Below are 18,783 nucleotides of genomic sequence, written 5' to 3'. Positions count from 1 at the left end.
GAGAGATGGTGCCTATAGTAGCAGAGGGGGATAATAGCCTCTGGGAAGGGACTGGGGCTGTGGGATAGCAGGTATAGTAGGGAGAGATGGTGCCTATAGTAGCAGTGGGGATAATAGCCTCTGGGAAGGGACTGGGGCTGTGGGATAGCAGGTATAGTAGGGAGAGATGGTGCCTATAGTAGCAGTGGGGGGATAATAGCCTCTGGGAAGGGACTGTGACTGTGGGATAGTAGGTATAGTAGGGAGAGATGGTGCCTATAGTAGCAGTGGGGGGATAATAGCCTCTGGGAAGGGACTGGGGCTGTGGGATAGCAGGTATAGTAGGGAGAGATGGTGCCTATAGTAGCAGTGGGGGGATAATAGCCTCTGGGAAGGGACTGGGACTGCGGGATAGCAGGTATAGTAGGGAGAGATGGTGCCTATAGTAGTAGTGGGATAATAGCCTCTGGGAAGGGACTGGGGCTGTGGGATAGCAGGCATAGTAGGGAGAGATGGTGCCTATAGTAGCGGTGGGATAATAGCCTCTGGGAAGGGACTGGGACTGTGGGATAGCAGGTATAGTAGGGAGAGATGGTGCCTATAGTAGCGGTGGGATAATAGCCTCTGGGAAGGGACTGGGGCTGTGGGATAGCAGGTATAGTAGGGAGAGATGGTGCCTATAATAGCAGTGGGGGATAATAGCCTCTGGGAAGGGACTGTGACTGTGGGATAGCAGGTATAGTAGGGAGAGATGGTGCCTATAGTAGCAGTGGGGGGATAATAGCCACTGGGAAGGGACTGTGACTGTGGGATAGCAGGTATAGTAGGGAGAGATGGTGCCTATAGTAGCAGTGGGGGGATAATAGCCTCTGGGAAGGGACTGGGACTGTGGGATAGCAGGTATAGTAGGGAGAGATGGTGCCTATAGTAGCAGTGCGGGATAATAGCCTCTGGGAAGGGACTGGGGCTGTGGGATAGCAGGTATAGTAGGGAGAGATGGTGCCTATAGTAGCAGTGGGGGGATAATAGCCTCTGGGAAGGGACTGGGGCTGTGGGATAGCAGGTATAGTAGGGAGAGATGGTGCCTATAGTAGCAGTGGGGGGATAATAGTCTCTGGGAAGGGACTGGGGCTGTGGGATAGCAGGTATAGTAGGGAGAGATGGTGCCTATAGTAGCAGTGGGGGGACTGGGGCTGTGGGATAGCAGGTATAGTAGGGAGAGATGGTGCCTATAGTAGCAGTGGGGGGACTGGGGCTGTGGGATAGCAGGTAATGGAAATACAGTTCAGGTTGAAGTACAGAGTTTTTTCTGGACTAAAGTGATTGAAGGGAAACTCAGTAGGACTATTATATCTTAAGGGGGAGAAACTGGTTTAGCAGCCTGCTTTAAGATAACTACATGCCTAAACTTGTAGAAACACTAGACATTATCTGGGAGCTACTCCATTGTTAATAATAGCGCCCACAAACCATCCCATAGCTCTGCATTGCTTACACTTACTCTGGCATACATACACCATACATTTTATCATTTCGGTAAGATTTTACATACTGTAGGGGCAATAAGCCGGGACTGTGGTATTTTAAGTGATTTATAGCATGTTGTATGTCTCCCACGAGCGCCCAAAGGTTAGGAATCGCCCAGAGGGCCCGCTTCTGCCCGCTGCCTTTATTTTTAGAGCCTCTTCATGTTTAGATCTTTTGTTCCGATGAGATGGGGAAGTTTGCGCTTTGTCGTGCTTGTTGTAAACCCAATTCAAACATTCACCTTATATATAGCTTTTTCTTTACATACAAAGGAGCCACTTTGGTAACAAGTCGGGCAGCATTTTTGTGCCGCCGTCCCATAAATGTGTTCTGATTCGTTACAGTCACATAATAATGACCAAGTATGGAGTCGGCTTTTTTTTGTGTTTCCTCAGAAAGGGCGCTCCCTTGTCTGAGGTTACGCGGAGTATGTTTTTATTTCGTAAATCCAAGCAAGCGTTCTACTGTTTTATTGTTAGATCCGTCGGGCGCAGTCCCATACACAAATAAAAGCAAATATGCAGACACACAAGGGTCCCGTGTGGTGAAAATAAGGCCTGCCCAGGCTTACATTTTACTGCGTATAAAAAGCAAAAATATAATAAATATATATAATATGAGCCAAAAAAAAACTGTCCAGATTCAGGCTTTCAACCCAAATAACGACTGATTGGAATTGGTCACATAACAGTGACCTTCCTCAGGGATGTGTGCATTGTTGGATTACTTATGATTTGAACCAAATACAATTACTTGCTCAGGCAGAGGAGTCTTAATTATCTGCACTTCCTCTTCCTGGGCTGTGCTCCTTCCTGCCGCTCAGGCAAATGACCCCCTTTTGAAATTTGCTGTTGCTTTGATCTCAAAAGAGCCAGAGGAAGCAGTGTAAAACATATTTTTATAAAGCAGGAGCTCCCTCTTGTGGCCAGTAGAGATCAATGCAATGGGAAGAACGCCCTAATCAAGCCCCTCCCCTTTCTCCTGCCAGTAGGAAAGAGAGCAGCCTAGGTTTAAAAAGAAGAGAATACACGCAATTTAGGTAAGTATATGGATAGGAAGGAGCTTGGATCCACTTATGCCGGGGAAGAGTCTTAGTGGGGCTAATGTAAATGTGGCTAGGTAAAATTAAAGGGCAATTTAACGCTTCTTGGTGAATTTATTAGGGATGCGCTGTAGTTATGTGCGGGCCAGCCCGATACCCGGGGGTCAGTCGAGCTCGGGCCGACCTTGGCACAACACTTGCAGGTCACCCTCTCTGCCTGCGACCTAACACTGTCGGCTTCCTCTTCTGGCTTGGGAATATATAGACGCGCGCCTGATATGCCCCACCCCTTTTGTGATGTCATTGCGTGGCGGGTGTGGGTCTATAAATAGAGGGGAGATGCTGGGTCAGGTGGGGTTCGGGTTGGGATCAAGCGGATTAAGGGTCGGGTTAAGGTTTTCTCAACCTACACATTACTAATGCACTGAATACATTATTTTTAGGTTCGGCCATACCCCGAATTCTTCATGAAAGATTCAGCCGAATACTGACCCAAATCTGAATCCAAATGTGCATATTGAAATTAGGGTGAGAAGGGTTAAATAGAAGCGCGTGCTTAAACATTTTTCACGTAACCAAAAGTCCCTCGATTTTACGAATTCGGTTCGGCCAGACACTTGGATTTGGCCAAATCCTGCTAAAAAAGCCAAATCTTCACCAAATCTCAAACCAAACCCTGCATTTGGTTCATCCCTAGAATTCATCGCATTAGACCCAGTGCACAGACCCCCTTGCCAAGTGCATCACTAACAGCTTCCACCACGTTTTGCTGATCCCCAAGATCAGTGCAGCTCAAAGATGGGGCCACTGGCCTTTACACTGGGGCTAAAGAAAAAAAAAATGTGCCGGGGAGGTTTAACTGCCCTTGAAACGTGACATATACATCCTATCCTTCTCCTTTTCTGTTGACACACAGTCCGGCCATGAATAGAAAGCTTCGCCTTCTGCAAATAAAACCAATTTACACTATTTTTTTGCATTGACAGTAGTGATGATGTGAAGTTAACTATTGTTGACTTGGTTTTTGTCACGTAAATATGTAACGTCATGGTGTAAATATTACTTATTATTCTATGATGTGACAACTGTCCATTCATAGAGCTTAAATGGTTCCCTTGTTTAACAGATTATATATATATATATATATATATATATATATATATATATATATATATATATAAGAATTGCAGCAGTCAGCTCTGCATGTGTTTATTTGTTCTACTCCTATAGCGGGGTGACTGTTACCCCAATGTTTCTATATATCTGTAACCTTGTTATGGGCTAAGGGGGCCCAGCCTGAAGGCCAGTTAGGGGGAGATTTGGGGTGAGTGCTTATTTGTGCCCTGGGTACCCCTGGAACTATATCGGGGTGACTGTTACCCCAATGTTTCTATATATCTGTAACCTTGTTATGGGCTAAGGGGGCCCAGCCTGAAGGCCAGTTAGGGGGAGATTTGGGGTGAGTGCTTATTTGTGCCCTGGGTACCCCTGGAACTATAGCAGGGTGACTGTTACCCCAATGTTTCTATATATCTGTAACCTTGTTATGGGCTAAGGGGGCCCAGCCTGAAGGCCAGTTAGGGGGAGATTTGGGGTGAGTGCTTATTTGTGCCCTGGGTACCCCTGGAACTATAGCGGGGTGACTGTTACCCCAATGTTTCTATATATCTGTAACCTTGTTATGGGCTAAGGGGGCCCAGCCTGAAGGCCAGTTAGGGGGGGATTTGGGGTGAGTGCTTATTTGTGCCCTGGGTACCCCTGGAACTATAGCGGGGTGACTGTTACCCCAATGTTTCTATATATCTGTAACCTTGTTATGGGCTAAGGGGGCCCAGCCTGAAGGCCAGTTAGGGGGAGATTTGGGGTGAGTGCTTATTTGTGCCCTGGGTACCCCTGGAACTATATCGGGGTGACTGTTACCCCAATGTTTCTATATATCTGTAACCTTGTTATGGGCTAAGGGGGCCCAGCCTGAAGGCCAGTTAGGGGGAGATTTGGGGTGAGTGCTTATTTGTGCCCTGGGTACCCCTGGAACTATAGCAGGGTGACTGTTACCCCAATGTTTCTATATATCTGTAACCTTGTTATGGGCTAAGGGGGCCCAGTCTGAAGGCCAGTTAGGGGGAGATTTGGGGTGAGTGCTTATTTGTGCCCTGGGTACCCCTGGAACTATAGCGGGGTGACTGTTACCCCAATGTTTCTATATATCTGTAACCTTGTTATGGGCTAAGGGGGCCCAGCCTGAAGGCCAGTTAGGGGGGGATTTGGGGTGAGTGCTTATTTGTGCCCTGGGTACCCCTGGAACTATAGCAGGGTGACTGTTACCCCAATGTTTCTATATATCTGTAACCTTGTTATGGGCTAAGGGGGCCCAGCCTGAAGGCCAGTTAGGGGGAGATTTGGGGTGAGTGCTTATTTGTGCCCTGGGTACCCCTGGAACTAGTAGCAGAAAGTTATATATATTGTTTTTAAATACTGGCAGTCCATTGTCGGTGTATATGAATAACACATTGTAACTAACACTATTATATGTATAACCATATCTACTCACTAGGAATCTGGTCAGATAATGGTTTTCCTGCTCAGGTTTATGTACGTGGGTGAAAATGAATAGTGTAGGAGCAAGTGGCATGAATTGTCTCTGCTGCAAACTGTGCAATTATGTGCAGCCCGATGGCTTGAGTTGTAATATTCTGCACAAAGCTACACAATTACTGGGGGGGGGGGGGGGGGGATAGGAATCAGTGCAGATTGTAAGGAAAGTGGGTGAATGTGTGTGTGGGGGGGGGAAAGGAAATAAATATCACTAAGTCAATACTGCAAACTGTGTTATTCTTAGAAACATTATCACTTTTTTATTTCCTTTTTATTTTCTTTTGCTAATTGGAGGTGACTAAACCTGACATCAGTATATGGCTATTGAAGGCATGCAGTGTCCCGCCGGGGTGCGCAGTCGGCGGCCCCCCAGCTCTTGGGAATTGCTGGCACTTTAGTATTGCTACGTAGGCAGGGTGAAAATGGTGTATTCATCGGCTTCCATCTTTCAACTATGTGTTTATTTAGCTGAAAAGAGTGGGATTCGCACCAGAGAAAAGAAATATTTTTCTGATTATTCCATGATAAATAGTATGATCTACAGTCGCAACTAGTGCTCCTTCTTAGCAATGCATCCGACCAATTGCAAACCCAACCAATGACACCCACCTGGTAGGAAATGACGTAGCTTGACTGCCCTTACTACTTATGCTGATGTTGAAACCTCCTTTCCTCCAATCTTAATAATGATTTGATAGGCAGATTCTGCTTGGTATCCTATACTGATTTAGGCTTTCCTTGTCCTGTTTCCTCCTGGTGCCCCTATGACTGATGGGGAGAATCAGAGCCGCTTGGAGGTCTCATGGCTTGGGTTTAGTTCAGCTTGGCCGCCGGAAAAGGATTCTGGGAGTGGTTTTTCAGTTTCCTGTCGGGCTAAGGCAAGGAAGGTTATAGGAAATTATATCACAGTGGGCCCTTGCAGGCCAAAGGGAAGTACCTATATTTAGTAGTGGACTTTTAGCTCATCTAAATAAGCTTCTGAAGTAGAACTATTAACTGATTCTGAAGAGTTATGGGCATTATTATTATTTATTGATGTAGGAACTAATGTGCAGCATTAGAGAGATTATAAATCATTCTCATTTTCCCTGTCCCAGAGGAGCTTACAGTTTAAGGGCCCAATCCAATTCACACACTATGGGGCAGATTTATCAAAACCCGAGTTCGAATCCCGAATGGGAAAAATTCGGATTGGAAACGAAAATTTCTGAAGATCGCAAATATCCCGAAAATGCTTACGAAAAAATCCATAGGGGAAAAAATCGTATTAGTCACGAAAAAATCGTATTAGTCACGAAAAAATCGTATTAGTCACGAAAAAATCGTATTAGTCACGAAAAAATCGTATTAGTCACGAAAAAATCGTATTAGTCACGAAAAAATCGTATTAGTCACGAAAAAATCGTATTGGCGATCCGAAAGTCACGTAATTTTCGTAACAAGCCATTGCAAACAGCGGCAGTCTTTCCGAATTTTTCGCGCGGGCGCACGACTTTTCGCACGACTTTTTTGTGCGCCCGCTCGATAAAATTGGGCGGGCGCACAACTTTTTCGTGCGCCCGCGCGAATCCGCTCGGCGCGTTCGGACCCGTTCGGGTCTTAATAAATCTCCCCCTATGGGTCAGTTTTATTAGGAGCCCATTAACCTGCCTGTATGTTTCCCCCACTACTGGGGCATTATTTTACGTTATACTGTTGTGTGTGGTTTGAAATGTTATTTACTTTTTATTCTGATGTTACATGAGTGTAAAATTGCAATGTTGATGACACATAATCCATAAGAAGCCCTCAGTGAAAAAAGTGTTATTATTATTTTTGATTGTAGGACATTCAATAGACGGCTGTTATAACAAATGATCTGCCACGCTGCGTGATTGGAGAGTTTGTCATGCAGAGCCAACAGCTGTCATTTTCGGTGCAGTTCCTCTTCTGGTCAGCAGGGGCCGCTCTTTGTCCTGTATGGGAGAACCGGCGCTGTGTTTACTGGGCTGATATTTAAGCGTAGTATTTTGTTTATTATATGACTTTATCAAAGGGGTTTTATAAGTGTAAGTCACTAGTATGTGTAGCTCCACATAATATAAATTTGGTGCCTTTTGTGCTGTTAATATACATAGCATTTATGCCAACAGTGGGGTTAATGTGTGAACCCTGTTACATGCAAAAACCCAGTATATTTCAGTATATAACTAATGCCGAACAGACAACCTGTGGGTCGTACTTGTGGCCCACTTCATGCCCCAGCCTCCAATAAATGCAAACACTATCTTTTTGGGCTGCAATTCACCAAAAGCCAGATTTCTGACACACAACATGGGACGGGTGCCATAGGCCTCAAAAGTTAAGCCAGCAATGGTCAGTTGGTCAGATCAGGCTATCCCTGTCTCTTGGCCCCCAGGCTGATAATTGGAGCAGACTGGTGGCTTGTGCAGACCCATTGGGAGAGGGGCACAATTATGGCTTGATCCTCACTCAGTGGGATGCTCTATATGGTTCAGTGTTGACCAGTTATCGGCCAGGGAGGCCATCAACACTGGCCAATAAGCTTCTGAGTCTGCAGCCATATTGGACTTTGTATAGCCACTAGTTACAGTTACCCTCTCCATCTCTGTTTCATTTCTTTCATCTTGCTCTCTCTTGCCCTTTTTCTGTCTTTAACTGATGTAATAGCTGTCTCTTTCTGCCTTCCCCTGCTTCTCTCACTTTCATTCTGAGTTTCTCTCACTCACTCTTTCATTCCACCCACCCCTCCTTTTGGTAACTCTCCTGATACTTCCCCTCATTCTGCTTGAGAGGTGACCTTTATTTTATAAGCCTCTTGCTTTTTTGTGTTGCCATCTTTCTGTACCGTTTTAGCCTCTCCCTCTCTTAAAGGGATAGGCAACCTGGAAATTAAGTTTACTACTGTTCTACTATAGACCATGATATACTCATAAAGCTTGCAGTTGGTCCTAATTTTTCTGGATGATTTAGCTTTTTTCTCTCTCCGGTTTGGAATTTCAGCAGCTACAGGCCCGGATTTGTGGGAAGGCCCAAAGGCCCTGGCCTAGGGCGGCAAGTTTTTTGGGGAGGCATGCCACCCAGCCGAATGTCTCTTTCTCGTTCCTACAGACTCCTGGAACAGTGGGGACTGGACACGCTTAAGATTCTGAAAAATACTTGAATCTCCAGCTCCATGTCCAGGCATGAGAGAGAACACAATATATGTGATATGGGATGTAGGGTATATGATATGCACAAGGGGGCGCAATAGGTGGCTGGCCTAGGGGTGCATCATTTTAAAATCCAGCACTGAGCAGCTGTCTGGTTGCTAGGGTGCATTTTACCCTAACAACCAGGCAGTTGAGTTGGGAGGTGAATAGTAGAGGGCCCAAATAGACAAATCAGTAATAAATAACTAGGCAGGCTGCCTGTGTTAACTCCCGACTCATCACAGACTGCCTTCATGAGAGCAATTGATTTAATCCTGTAAGCGCCAGCAATAATCCCCTTTTCTATATCCGCTGCCGGCTTACTGGCACTTCCAGGGTTAAATTATCAGCTGACTCGCACCGCCCGCCTTGCTTTGGACTGGTATAGGTGCCTCCAAGCGCTGATGTTTTGCTGTGCATCCCTGTGCCAGGAGCACTCCTGTCTTGTAAAAAAAAAAAAAAAAGCAATGTTTATGTAAAAAAAAAAAACCCAAGCACAAAATAAATATACACTGATAGTGTTTTAATTATATTAATGTATTTATTCAAAAAACCAAAATCGTCACGGGCCGGGTCCCCTTTAAGCGGCTGTCTCGCCGCCCCTCCCAATACAAATACGCGTGGATTAAGGAGCATCTCGCTGAGAGGTTGGTGCTCTTTTTGGGGAGATTTTTCTCTCTCTTTCTGAGGTCTAGATTGTTCTCAGGCTTTTAAAATTCTCATTTTGCACCGGTCTCCCCCAGGTTTCGCTTCTGGCTGTGGCTTCACCCTGCTCGCTGTGTCCCCCCCCCCTCCCCATTCTCTGACTCACGCCTTGCAGTTTCACCCTTAGTGGGGGCTGTCGCACAAGTGTAGGGGGGCTGTAGATGCTAAAGGGTAACCAGTGCAGCACATTTGTCTGTGCCAATTCTCACTTTTCATATCTATGCTTTAGAATGCACACACACACATGCTGGCAAAGGGTGCTGGGAGTTTTCCAACCTCAACCACTTAATATCCAGAACTCCCTTCCACTAATATTCCCTTTTTCTGAAGTTCTGAGTGCTGCCAAGCCATCTCCCCTGTCATACAGCGCGGTGGGAGCCAGGGATCCTTTGCAAAACACAAACACCAAACTAGGACTTAAAAGCCTTGTGACTGCTGTTGGCTGCGGGACCGGCAGCCTCGCTCTCTCCTTGTCACACTCCGCAACCCCCAGCCTCTTTCGCACGTCTAAAAAAAAAAAAAAAAAAAAGTATTTTTAACTATAGCACTTGAAAAAATACATCACATTTTCCCACAATCTTATGCAGCTGAATGTGAAGTTGATAGGTAGGTAAGTTGCAGTGCTACCGCTTGCAATAGAAGGGCACCATGGGTTCTGCTGTATGCTTGGTTAAAGGGGTAGTTCACCTTTAAATTAACTTTTTAGTACGATGAAGATATTCTGAGACAATTTGCAATTGGTCTACATTTTGTTTTTCGATTATTTAGCTTTTTGTTCAGCAGCTCTCCAGTCTGGGATTTCAGCAGCTGTCTGGTTGCTAGGGTCTTATTTACTCTAGTAACCAGGCAGTGGGGTGAAGGAGAGACTGGAATATGAATAGGAGAGGGGCTTGCATAGAAAGATAGGTAATAAAAAGGAACTATAACGATTAAACTGGAGCCTCACAGAGCAATAGGTTTTTGGCTGCCGGGGTCAGTGACCACCATTTGAAAGCTGGAAGAAGAGGAAGGCAAATTATTAAAAAAAAAACAAAAAAAAAAAACGATAAAATATAAACAATGAAGACCAATTGCAAAGTTGTTAGGACTAGGACATTCTACAACATAGTAAAAGTTATCATAAAGCTGAACCAACCCTTTCAACCCAATGCATAAAGCATCTTCTGTATTTTAATGTTGTGCAGGTAGAAGATCTGTTATCTGGAAATCTGTTATCCAGAAGGTTCCGAATTATGGAAAGGCCATCTCCCATAGATTCCTTTTTAATCAAATAATTCTAATTTTTAAAAGTGATTCAGTTTTTCTCTGTAATAATAAAACAGTACCTGTACTTGATCCCAACTAAGATATAATTACCCCTTATTGGGGGCAGAACAGCCCTATTGGGTTTATTTAATGGTTAAATGATTCCCTTTTCTCTGTAATAATAAAACAGTACCTGTACTTGATCCCAACTAAGATATAATTACCCCTTATTGGGGGCAGAACAGCCCTATTGGGTTTATTTAATGGTTAAATGATTCCCTTTTCTCTGTAATAATAAAACAGTACCTGTACTTGATCCCAACTAAGATATAATTACCCCTTATTGGGGGCAGAACAGCCCTATTGGGTTTATTTCATGGTTAAATGATTCCCTTTTCTCTGTAATAATAAAACAGTACCTGTACTTGATCCCAACTAAGATATAATTACCCCTTATTGGAGGCAAAACAACCCTATTGGGTTTATTTAATGCTTACATGATTTTTTTTGTAGACTTAAGGTATGGAAATCCAACTTACAGAAGTACCCCTTATCTGGGAAAACATCCCAATCATTCTGGATAACTGGTCCCATATCTGTGCTGCATTTAGAACTCAAAAATGTAATTGAAAATGGGCCCTGGCATTTCAGAGGCCCAAACAGCCCCAATAAATAGTGAGTGACTATGGCACCTTACAGCAGCCCCTCTGGCATTCCCAGTACCCACAGATTGCCAGTCCAGACTTGATATGCTTATTAGCCTGGAGCTGGGCTCTTTATTCAGCCCATGTTTTACAGTTCTGCCATTCATATATGTGGCTAAATAACATAAAATGTAGAGCTGGGCGGTATGACCAAAAATTTATATCACGGTATTTTTCAAAATTATATCGGTATCACGGTATTTGACGGTATATAAATAAAAAATAAATAATAAATATTGGTGGCCCCCCAACAACCCCAGCCCCCCCCAACAACCCCAACCCCAGCCCCCCCAACCCCAGCCACAACCCCCCCAACCACAACCCCCCCAGCCACAACCCCAGCCACAACCCCCCAGCAGAACTTACCCAACTTGTGGTTCCTCCAGCTCCAGCGATGCGTCCTAGCGACGTCGCGTGCGCGCTGACGTCACATGCGCGCCGACGTCACGTACGCACGGGCGCAACCCGGATGTGATTGGAGAAAAACAGCAGGAGGCGCGCATACCGGTATAGCAGTATGTTTAAAACTCATACCGTTTTTTTTTTTTAAAAAAACGGTATACCCCCCAGATTGCAGGATAAACTATAGGCAGGGGCCATTTGTCAGCGGATGTGGCCCTCCAGTGCGTCAGCAGCCACAGGCTTTTAAGGGATGCTGGGATTTGTGGTTTTAATAACCGCTTATAGGGTGCAGGTTGGACTTTGGAACTTTTTGGAATTTTTCCTTGCTTCAAATGGGGCCCAGCCTCCCTACATAGCTAGGGGCCCAGCCTCCCTACATAGCTAGGGGCCCCCAGCCTCCCTACATAGCTAGGGGCCCCCAGCCTCCCTACATAGCTAGGGGCCCCCAGCCTCCCTACATAGCTAGGGGCCCCCAGCCTCCCTACATAGCTAGGGGCCCCCAGCCTCCCTACATAGCTAGGGGCCCCCAGCCTCCCTACATAGCTAGGGGCCCCCAGCCTCCCTACATAGCTAGGGGCCCCCAGCCTCCCTACATAGCTAGGGGCCCCCAGCCTCCCTACATATATGCAGCCAAGTGTCTCCTCTGGGGACATGGGGTCTGTAATGGGAACAGTTTGAAATCCCCACAGTGATAATCTATTCACTAGTACGACAGCTCCCACACTGCTACCATCACGCCAATGCTCTTGCACACTCGCTCACACTTGCTTTATTGTCCCTTTATATACTCAGGCTTTCTATCTCTGACCATGCATAGAAGCCCCACGTACTCTCTAAGACACTGGAGGACAATCTGGTCCTGGCTTTACTGCTTATTGCTGCAAGGGGTACATACATCGGCTGTCATGTGACCAAAGATGGCAGCCACCATCCCTGCTCTGCACCACCATCCGTGCACCCCACACGCCATTACTATTAGCCATAAAAACCTCTATTTAGGGTTGTAACATTTGTTTCACTATTAGATTCACTATAATACCGGATTCCTTCCACCCCCTCCCTCACCAGACTGGTACCTCCAGCCCACGGGACCAGACTTGCACCTGGCATTTATTTACACGTTGCTAGGGGTGGTAATTAAATTAGGAACAGAGTGTTAGCTGGTAATTGGGGAAGGAACTTATTTTAAGGTGCACTGTACCCTCAGAATTTCCCTGCAGAGTCGTCCTTGTTGCAGGGATATATCGTGGGGTAGATTGAGGGTATCCCTCTGTAGAGGCTTTGGGAAAGGAGTTCCCCCTGCTATGGAGAGTGCCATTTATGGCCCGGTCTGGCTGGCCACACCCACAATCCCATCCTACACCGCCCCCTTTAGCGTTGTGTAATGGGATTGTGACCTGTGGGAGGTGATAGCGAGCCTGTGACCAACCTGTTAGAGAACATCCTCCATCTGTTAACTGTTTCATTGTTATTAAAGGGATACTGTCATGATTTTTATGTTGTACTTTTTATTTCTAAATTACACTTTTCACATAGCAAATAATTCCCTCTGCCATTTAAACATTTTATTCTTGAACCAACAAATGTATTTGTAGCTGTAATATTGGTGTGTAGGCGCCATCTCAGTGCCTTGTGCCTGAGTCTGAGCTTTCAGCCAGCGCTACACATTAGAACTGCTTTCAGCTAACCTATTGTTTCTCCTACTCCCATGTAACTGGAGGAGTCCCAAGCCGGACTTGGATTTCTTACTATTGAGTGCTATTCTGATACCTACTGGGAGCTGCTCCCTACCCATTGTTCTGCTGATCGGCTGCTGGGAAGGGGGGGGGGGAGGATTTTACTCCAACTTGCAGCGCAGCAGTAAAGTGTGACTGAAGTTTATCAGAGCACAGGTCACATGGCTGTGGCACCCTGGGAAATGAAGCATATGGCTAGCCCCATGGGGAAAACAGATTACAATGCAGGATTCTCTATTAACTGTTTTGTAAAAATCATGTTTTCCCGTGACCGTTTCTTTAACTCCAGAACTCTTGAAATTGTAAAATGCAGGATAGAACTCCGTAATGCTTTTATACAGGTCATAGAACTCCGGCAGCTGTAGAACTACAACTCCCCAAATCCTTCCAGCACGCAGCTCACCCCTGCCCTGTACATTTATACAATTAGGATATTGTTATATGTATATACATGATAACAGTGGGTTCTGGCTATGAGTTAAGGCTATGAGGAGCCCACCCAGACCCGTATGTCACAGTCACACTGTGGGACTGACTCATGTACCTCTCGCACTGACAGCCTCACACCTTTTATTACCACACAGGCACTAGGAGAGATGTGCCAGCCTGCCTGTCATGCTACTCCCATGGCCACATGGGGAAGCTCTCACACCTCACATCAGCCCCCTGATAGGCTCGCACACCTCTGCTTCTCCCTGATAGGCTGGGCACACACGCAGGGCTCTCACTATACACACACACTCTCTCACATGCTTGGCTTCCTTGAAGTTGACACTGCTGTGTGTCTCCTTACACAGTGGGCTCAGTTTCCCTTGGCCGGAGTCTCCTCACCGCTGATCAGGTCACACACTTTATTCCTCTCTCTCGTCTGTCTGTCTGTCTAATGGGGAGGAGGGGGGCAAGTGTCTCACTGGGTTCCTGTTATGGTGGGTTGGTCACGGCTGGCATAGCCTGCCTTGTATGTTTCATGTATTTGGAGCAATATTCTGCAGATCTCCAGCACTGGATGGGGTTGTAAGAGGTGGGGGGAGTATTTAAAAAAAACAAAAGACAAAATAACCATTGTTGGCAGTGACACAAGTGCAAGTGTGAGCGTTTGTGAAGTGATGGAGGCGCGTGCGTACTGTGTGTATAGTTACTGTATGCACAACTGTCACTGTGTATTGACTGACAAGTCATTTAATATTTATATGTGTCTGTGTGCATGTGTGTATATGTATATACAGTGACATTTTCCCTCATTTTATATTGTTTTTCTTTGTTGTGGTGCCATCAATATATAATGCATTGAAACTTTTTTACATTTTACACCATTTTTTTTCTGGTCCTCTGAAAAATGGTGTGTGTGTGTATGCTCCAAATTACGGGCCATTTCCCATAGACTCCATTTTAATAAAATAATTTAATTAAAAAATGATTTCCATTTTTCTCTGTAATAATAAAACAGTACCTGTACTTGATCCCAACTAAGATATAATTACCCCTTATTGGGGGCAGAACAGCCCTATTGGGTTTATTTCATGGTTAAATGATTCCCTTTTCTCTGTAATAATAAAACAGTACCTGTACTTGATCCCAACTAAGATATAATTACCCCTTATTGGGGGCAGAACAGCCCTATTGGGTTTATTTCATGGTTAAATGATTCCCTTTTCTCTGTAATAATAAAACAGTACCTGTACTTGATCCCAACTAAGATATAATTACCCCTTATTGGGGGCAGAACAGCCCTATTGGGTTTATTTAATGGTTAAATGATTCCCTTTTCTCTGTAATAATAAAACAGTACCTGTACTTGATCCCAACTAAGATATAATTACCCCTTATTGGGGGCAGAACAGCCCTATTGGGTTTATTTAATGGTTAAATGATTCCCTTTTCTCTGTAATAATAAAACAGTACCTGTACTTGATCCCAACTAAGATATAATTACCCCTTATTGGGGGCAGAACAGCCCTATTGGGTTTATTTAATGGTTAAATGATTCCCTTTTCTCTGTAATAATAAAACAGTACCTGTACTTGATCCCAACTAAGATATAATTACCCCTTATTGGGGGCAGAACAGCCCTATTGGGTTTATTTAATGGTTAAATGATTCCCTTTTCTCTGTAATAATAAAACAGTACCTGTACTTGATCCCAACTAAGATATAATTACCCCTTATTGGGGGCAGAACAGCCCTATTGGGTTTATTTAATGGTTAAATGATTCCCTTTTCTCTGTAATAATAAAACAGTACCTGTACTTGATCCCAACTAAGATATAATTACCCCTTATTGGGGACAGAACAGCCCTATTGGGTTTATTTAATGGTTAAATTATTTTTAAGTAGACTTAAGGAAAGGAGATCCAAATTACGGAAAGATCCCTTATCTGGAAGATCCCAGGTCCCGAGCATTCTGCATAACAGGTCCCATACGTGTGTGTATAATATATGTATATTAATAAATGATATATAGATATATATATATAGATATATATATATAGATAAAGATATATAGATATAGATATATATATATATATATATATATATATATATATATAGATATAATATATGGGATTCATTATTCGGAAACCCAACCAGTTATCCATAACGCTTTTAATTAAATTATGTGTGTGTGTGTGTAACATTATATATATATATATATAATAAAAATATAAACCCAGGGTGGCACTCTGCTTCAGCTCTTACCTCAGGTGCAAGGTAAATGATTTAGATATACAAAAAAGACCAGCAACACCCGAGTTTTATTTAAAAAAAAAGATTGTGTATTAAAAACGCAGAAACACAGGTATGGGATTCACTGTTCGGAATCCCAACCCTTTATCTATAACGCTCCTAATTATAGGAAGGCCGTCTCCCATAGACTCCATTATAATCAAATAATTCTAATTTTTAAAAATAATTTCCTTTTTCTCTGTAATAATAAAACAGTACCTTGTACTTTGCCCCAACTGATATAAAACTTACCTTTATTTGAGGCAATACAATCCTATTAGGTTTATTTAATTTTTAAATGATTTTTTATTACGGTATGGCGATCCAAATTACAGAAGGACCCCTTATCCGGAAAACCCCAGGTCCCGAGCATTCTGGATAGCAGCTCCTATATCTATATGTTTATATGTATAACTAAGCAATGATTTACAGATACACACACACACACACACACACACACACACACACACACACACACGACTCAGGCTCTTCTTCTTAAATAATGCATGGGTACTTATGCAATAATTATATATATCAGAGGGATGCATTCTGGTGTTCTCAGTGTGTGTCTATTATTTATACAGCGTGTGTATATTAGGACAGGATATTTTTGGTAACAGAAACCTAAATATATATATGTGTGTGCGTGTGTGTGTATGTGAACTGTAGAAACAAAAAATGTACCTTTGCTCCCTATAAAATATGCATATATACTATTGAACTCTCACACACAGTCTCATTTTCTCTCTGTCGTGCCCACTTCTGGTTGAACCGAATCCTTAAAATCACGGGACTTTTTGTCACATAGACACGGAAATTAAAAATTCGGTTTTCGGCCGAATCTTTCATGAAGGATTTGGGGTTTATGGGCATCCAGACTTTGGGAGGGTTCCAGATAAGAAGATAGGTGGATAAGGGGTCCAGTACCTGCTTCTGTAAGCAGTGTCAGACTGGCCCACCAGGATACTAGGAAAACTCCCGGTGGGCCCAGGGGTCAGTGGGCCCTCCTGCCCCTGACCATTCAGCTGGCTTCATGGTCATTTCCTATTTCTGAATGGAAACAAAGAGGAGAAATAGTTGGAAGAATAGATGCTAGCATGTACATGAAAGAGACTAGGAGAATAAAGAGGTTGGGTGATGAAAGGAGGAAAATAGTCTAGAGAGTGGGTCTGTGGTCTAAGGTTTTCTGGTGGGCCCCTGGGGTCCCAGTCCGACACTGTCTGTAAGGCTTTTATGGGTCAGGGTCAGGGCTGCCACCCCAGGGGCCCCCGCTCCCCCAAAGGGACCCCTGTCATGGCCCCTGCACCCCCAAAGGGACCCCTCACTGCCCGCCCAACCCCTCCCTAGAGAACAGCAGCAATCGAGAGCTCTGGGGATCGGGTCGGGCCAGCTGGGCCCACCGTTTTTTTTTTTTTTCTGGTGCCCCACCGGCCCAGTCTGACCGTGGATAAAACCGGTCGGGGGGGGTATGCAAAACTGCATTGGCTACCCTTTATTATATCTCCATTGCGCCGATACAGATACACAGGGAGCATTGTGTAGATATACATTCACCTGCCCCTTATCCCCCAGCATGTATATTCCCATTACTGAGTGAGTGCGGCACCGCTACTATTAATAGCTGGGTGCCGAGCCATAGTGCCTCTATTAATAGCCGCATCAGTCTATTTTGTTAGCCCTGCTTAAAACCTTCTTAAAATGTCTGGCTTATTAACCCCTTTTGCTCTTACATAATATACACAAACAGAAAGCTGCCTCCTGGGCTGTATGACGTACAACTACAGACTGTTGTCACTATGAAACATCCCCTGCTCATTCAGGCACTCTGGGGCCAAAGAGCCTGACCAATCAGTGTCTGCCTGGAGACTGGCCACGTGTCTTTTGGACTGGTTTAAAATTCTTGTCAGACATTGACTGCATTGGGCAGTTATTATGCTCCTCTCACAGCAGGTCTGTATAGGCCTCTATTGTCCTTTGGCCATTAGCGACTTGTCAGCTTCCCACCTGCGGCGGTAATGTGCAATACCCAGTGCAGTCACATGGTGTTACACCTTTTGCAACAGATACAGTATACCTACACTAACCCCATAACTTGTATTAGTGCTGTCCAATATTTCCCATATTTTCATTATAAAACTGTAATTCTGGGACTTCTTTAGTGGTCTTGGGCTTGCTTTAGCCTATTATACTTGCTATGCAACAGTCCCCATTGCAACTATAGGTGCCATCTCTCACTACTATCCCACAGCCAGAGTCCCTTCCCAGAGGCTATTATCCCCCCACTGCTACTATAGGCACCATCTCTCCCTACTATACCTGCTATCCCACAGCCAGAGTCCCTTCCCAGAGGCTATTATCCCCCCACTGCTACTATAGGCACCATCTCTCCCTACTATACCTGCTATCCCACAGCCCCAGTCCCTTCCCAGAGGCTATTATCCCCCCCCACTGCTACTATAGGCACCATCTCTCCCTACTATACCTGCTATCCCACAGCCCCAGTCCCTTCCCAGAGGCTATTATCCCCCCCACTGCTACTATAGGCACCATCTCTCCCTACTATACCTGCTATCCCACAGCCCCAGTCCCTTCCCAGAGGCTATTTTCCCCCCCACTGCTACTATAGGCACCATCTCTCCCTACTATACCTGCTATCCCACAGCCCCAGTCCCTTCCCAGAGGCTATTATCCCCCCACTGCTACTATAGGCACCATCTCTCCCTACTATACCTGCTATCCCACAGCCCCAGTCCCTTCCCAGAGGCTATTATCCCCCCCACTGCTACTATAGGCACCATCTCTCCCTACTATACCTGCTATCCCACAGCCCCAGTCCCTTCCCAGAGGCTATTTTCCCCCCACTGCTACTATAGGCACCATCTCTCCCTACTATACCTGCTATCCCACAGCCCCAGTCCCTTCCCAGAGGCTATTAT

At 44.8% G+C, this 18,783-nt stretch overlaps 1 protein-coding gene across 5 annotated transcripts in view; it reads left to right on the top strand.

Moving 5' to 3' along the window:
• The window catches only part of dgkz (diacylglycerol kinase, zeta), a 100,583-nt gene that overhangs the window by 38,461 nt on the left and 43,339 nt on the right, over window positions 1-18,783 (top strand). For 2 of the 5 annotated variants that reach the window (XM_004913381.4, XM_004913380.4), the window contains exon 1: window positions 13,872-13,967. The exons of the other annotated variants lie outside the window; for them this stretch is intronic. The gene's annotated coding sequence lies outside the window, so the exon portion shown is untranslated. Of the gene's footprint in view, window positions 1-13,871; window positions 13,968-18,783 lie in introns of those variants that run through there. 5 annotated transcript variants of the gene reach the window in all.

Source organism: Xenopus tropicalis, chromosome 4 (genome assembly GCF_000004195.4).
Source record: "Xenopus tropicalis strain Nigerian chromosome 4, UCB_Xtro_10.0, whole genome shotgun sequence".
NCBI lineage: Eukaryota > Metazoa > Chordata > Amphibia > Anura > Pipidae > Xenopus > Xenopus tropicalis.
The sequence above is the reverse complement of the archived record's forward strand: the minus strand, read 5'-3'. Positions and strand labels throughout refer to the sequence as shown.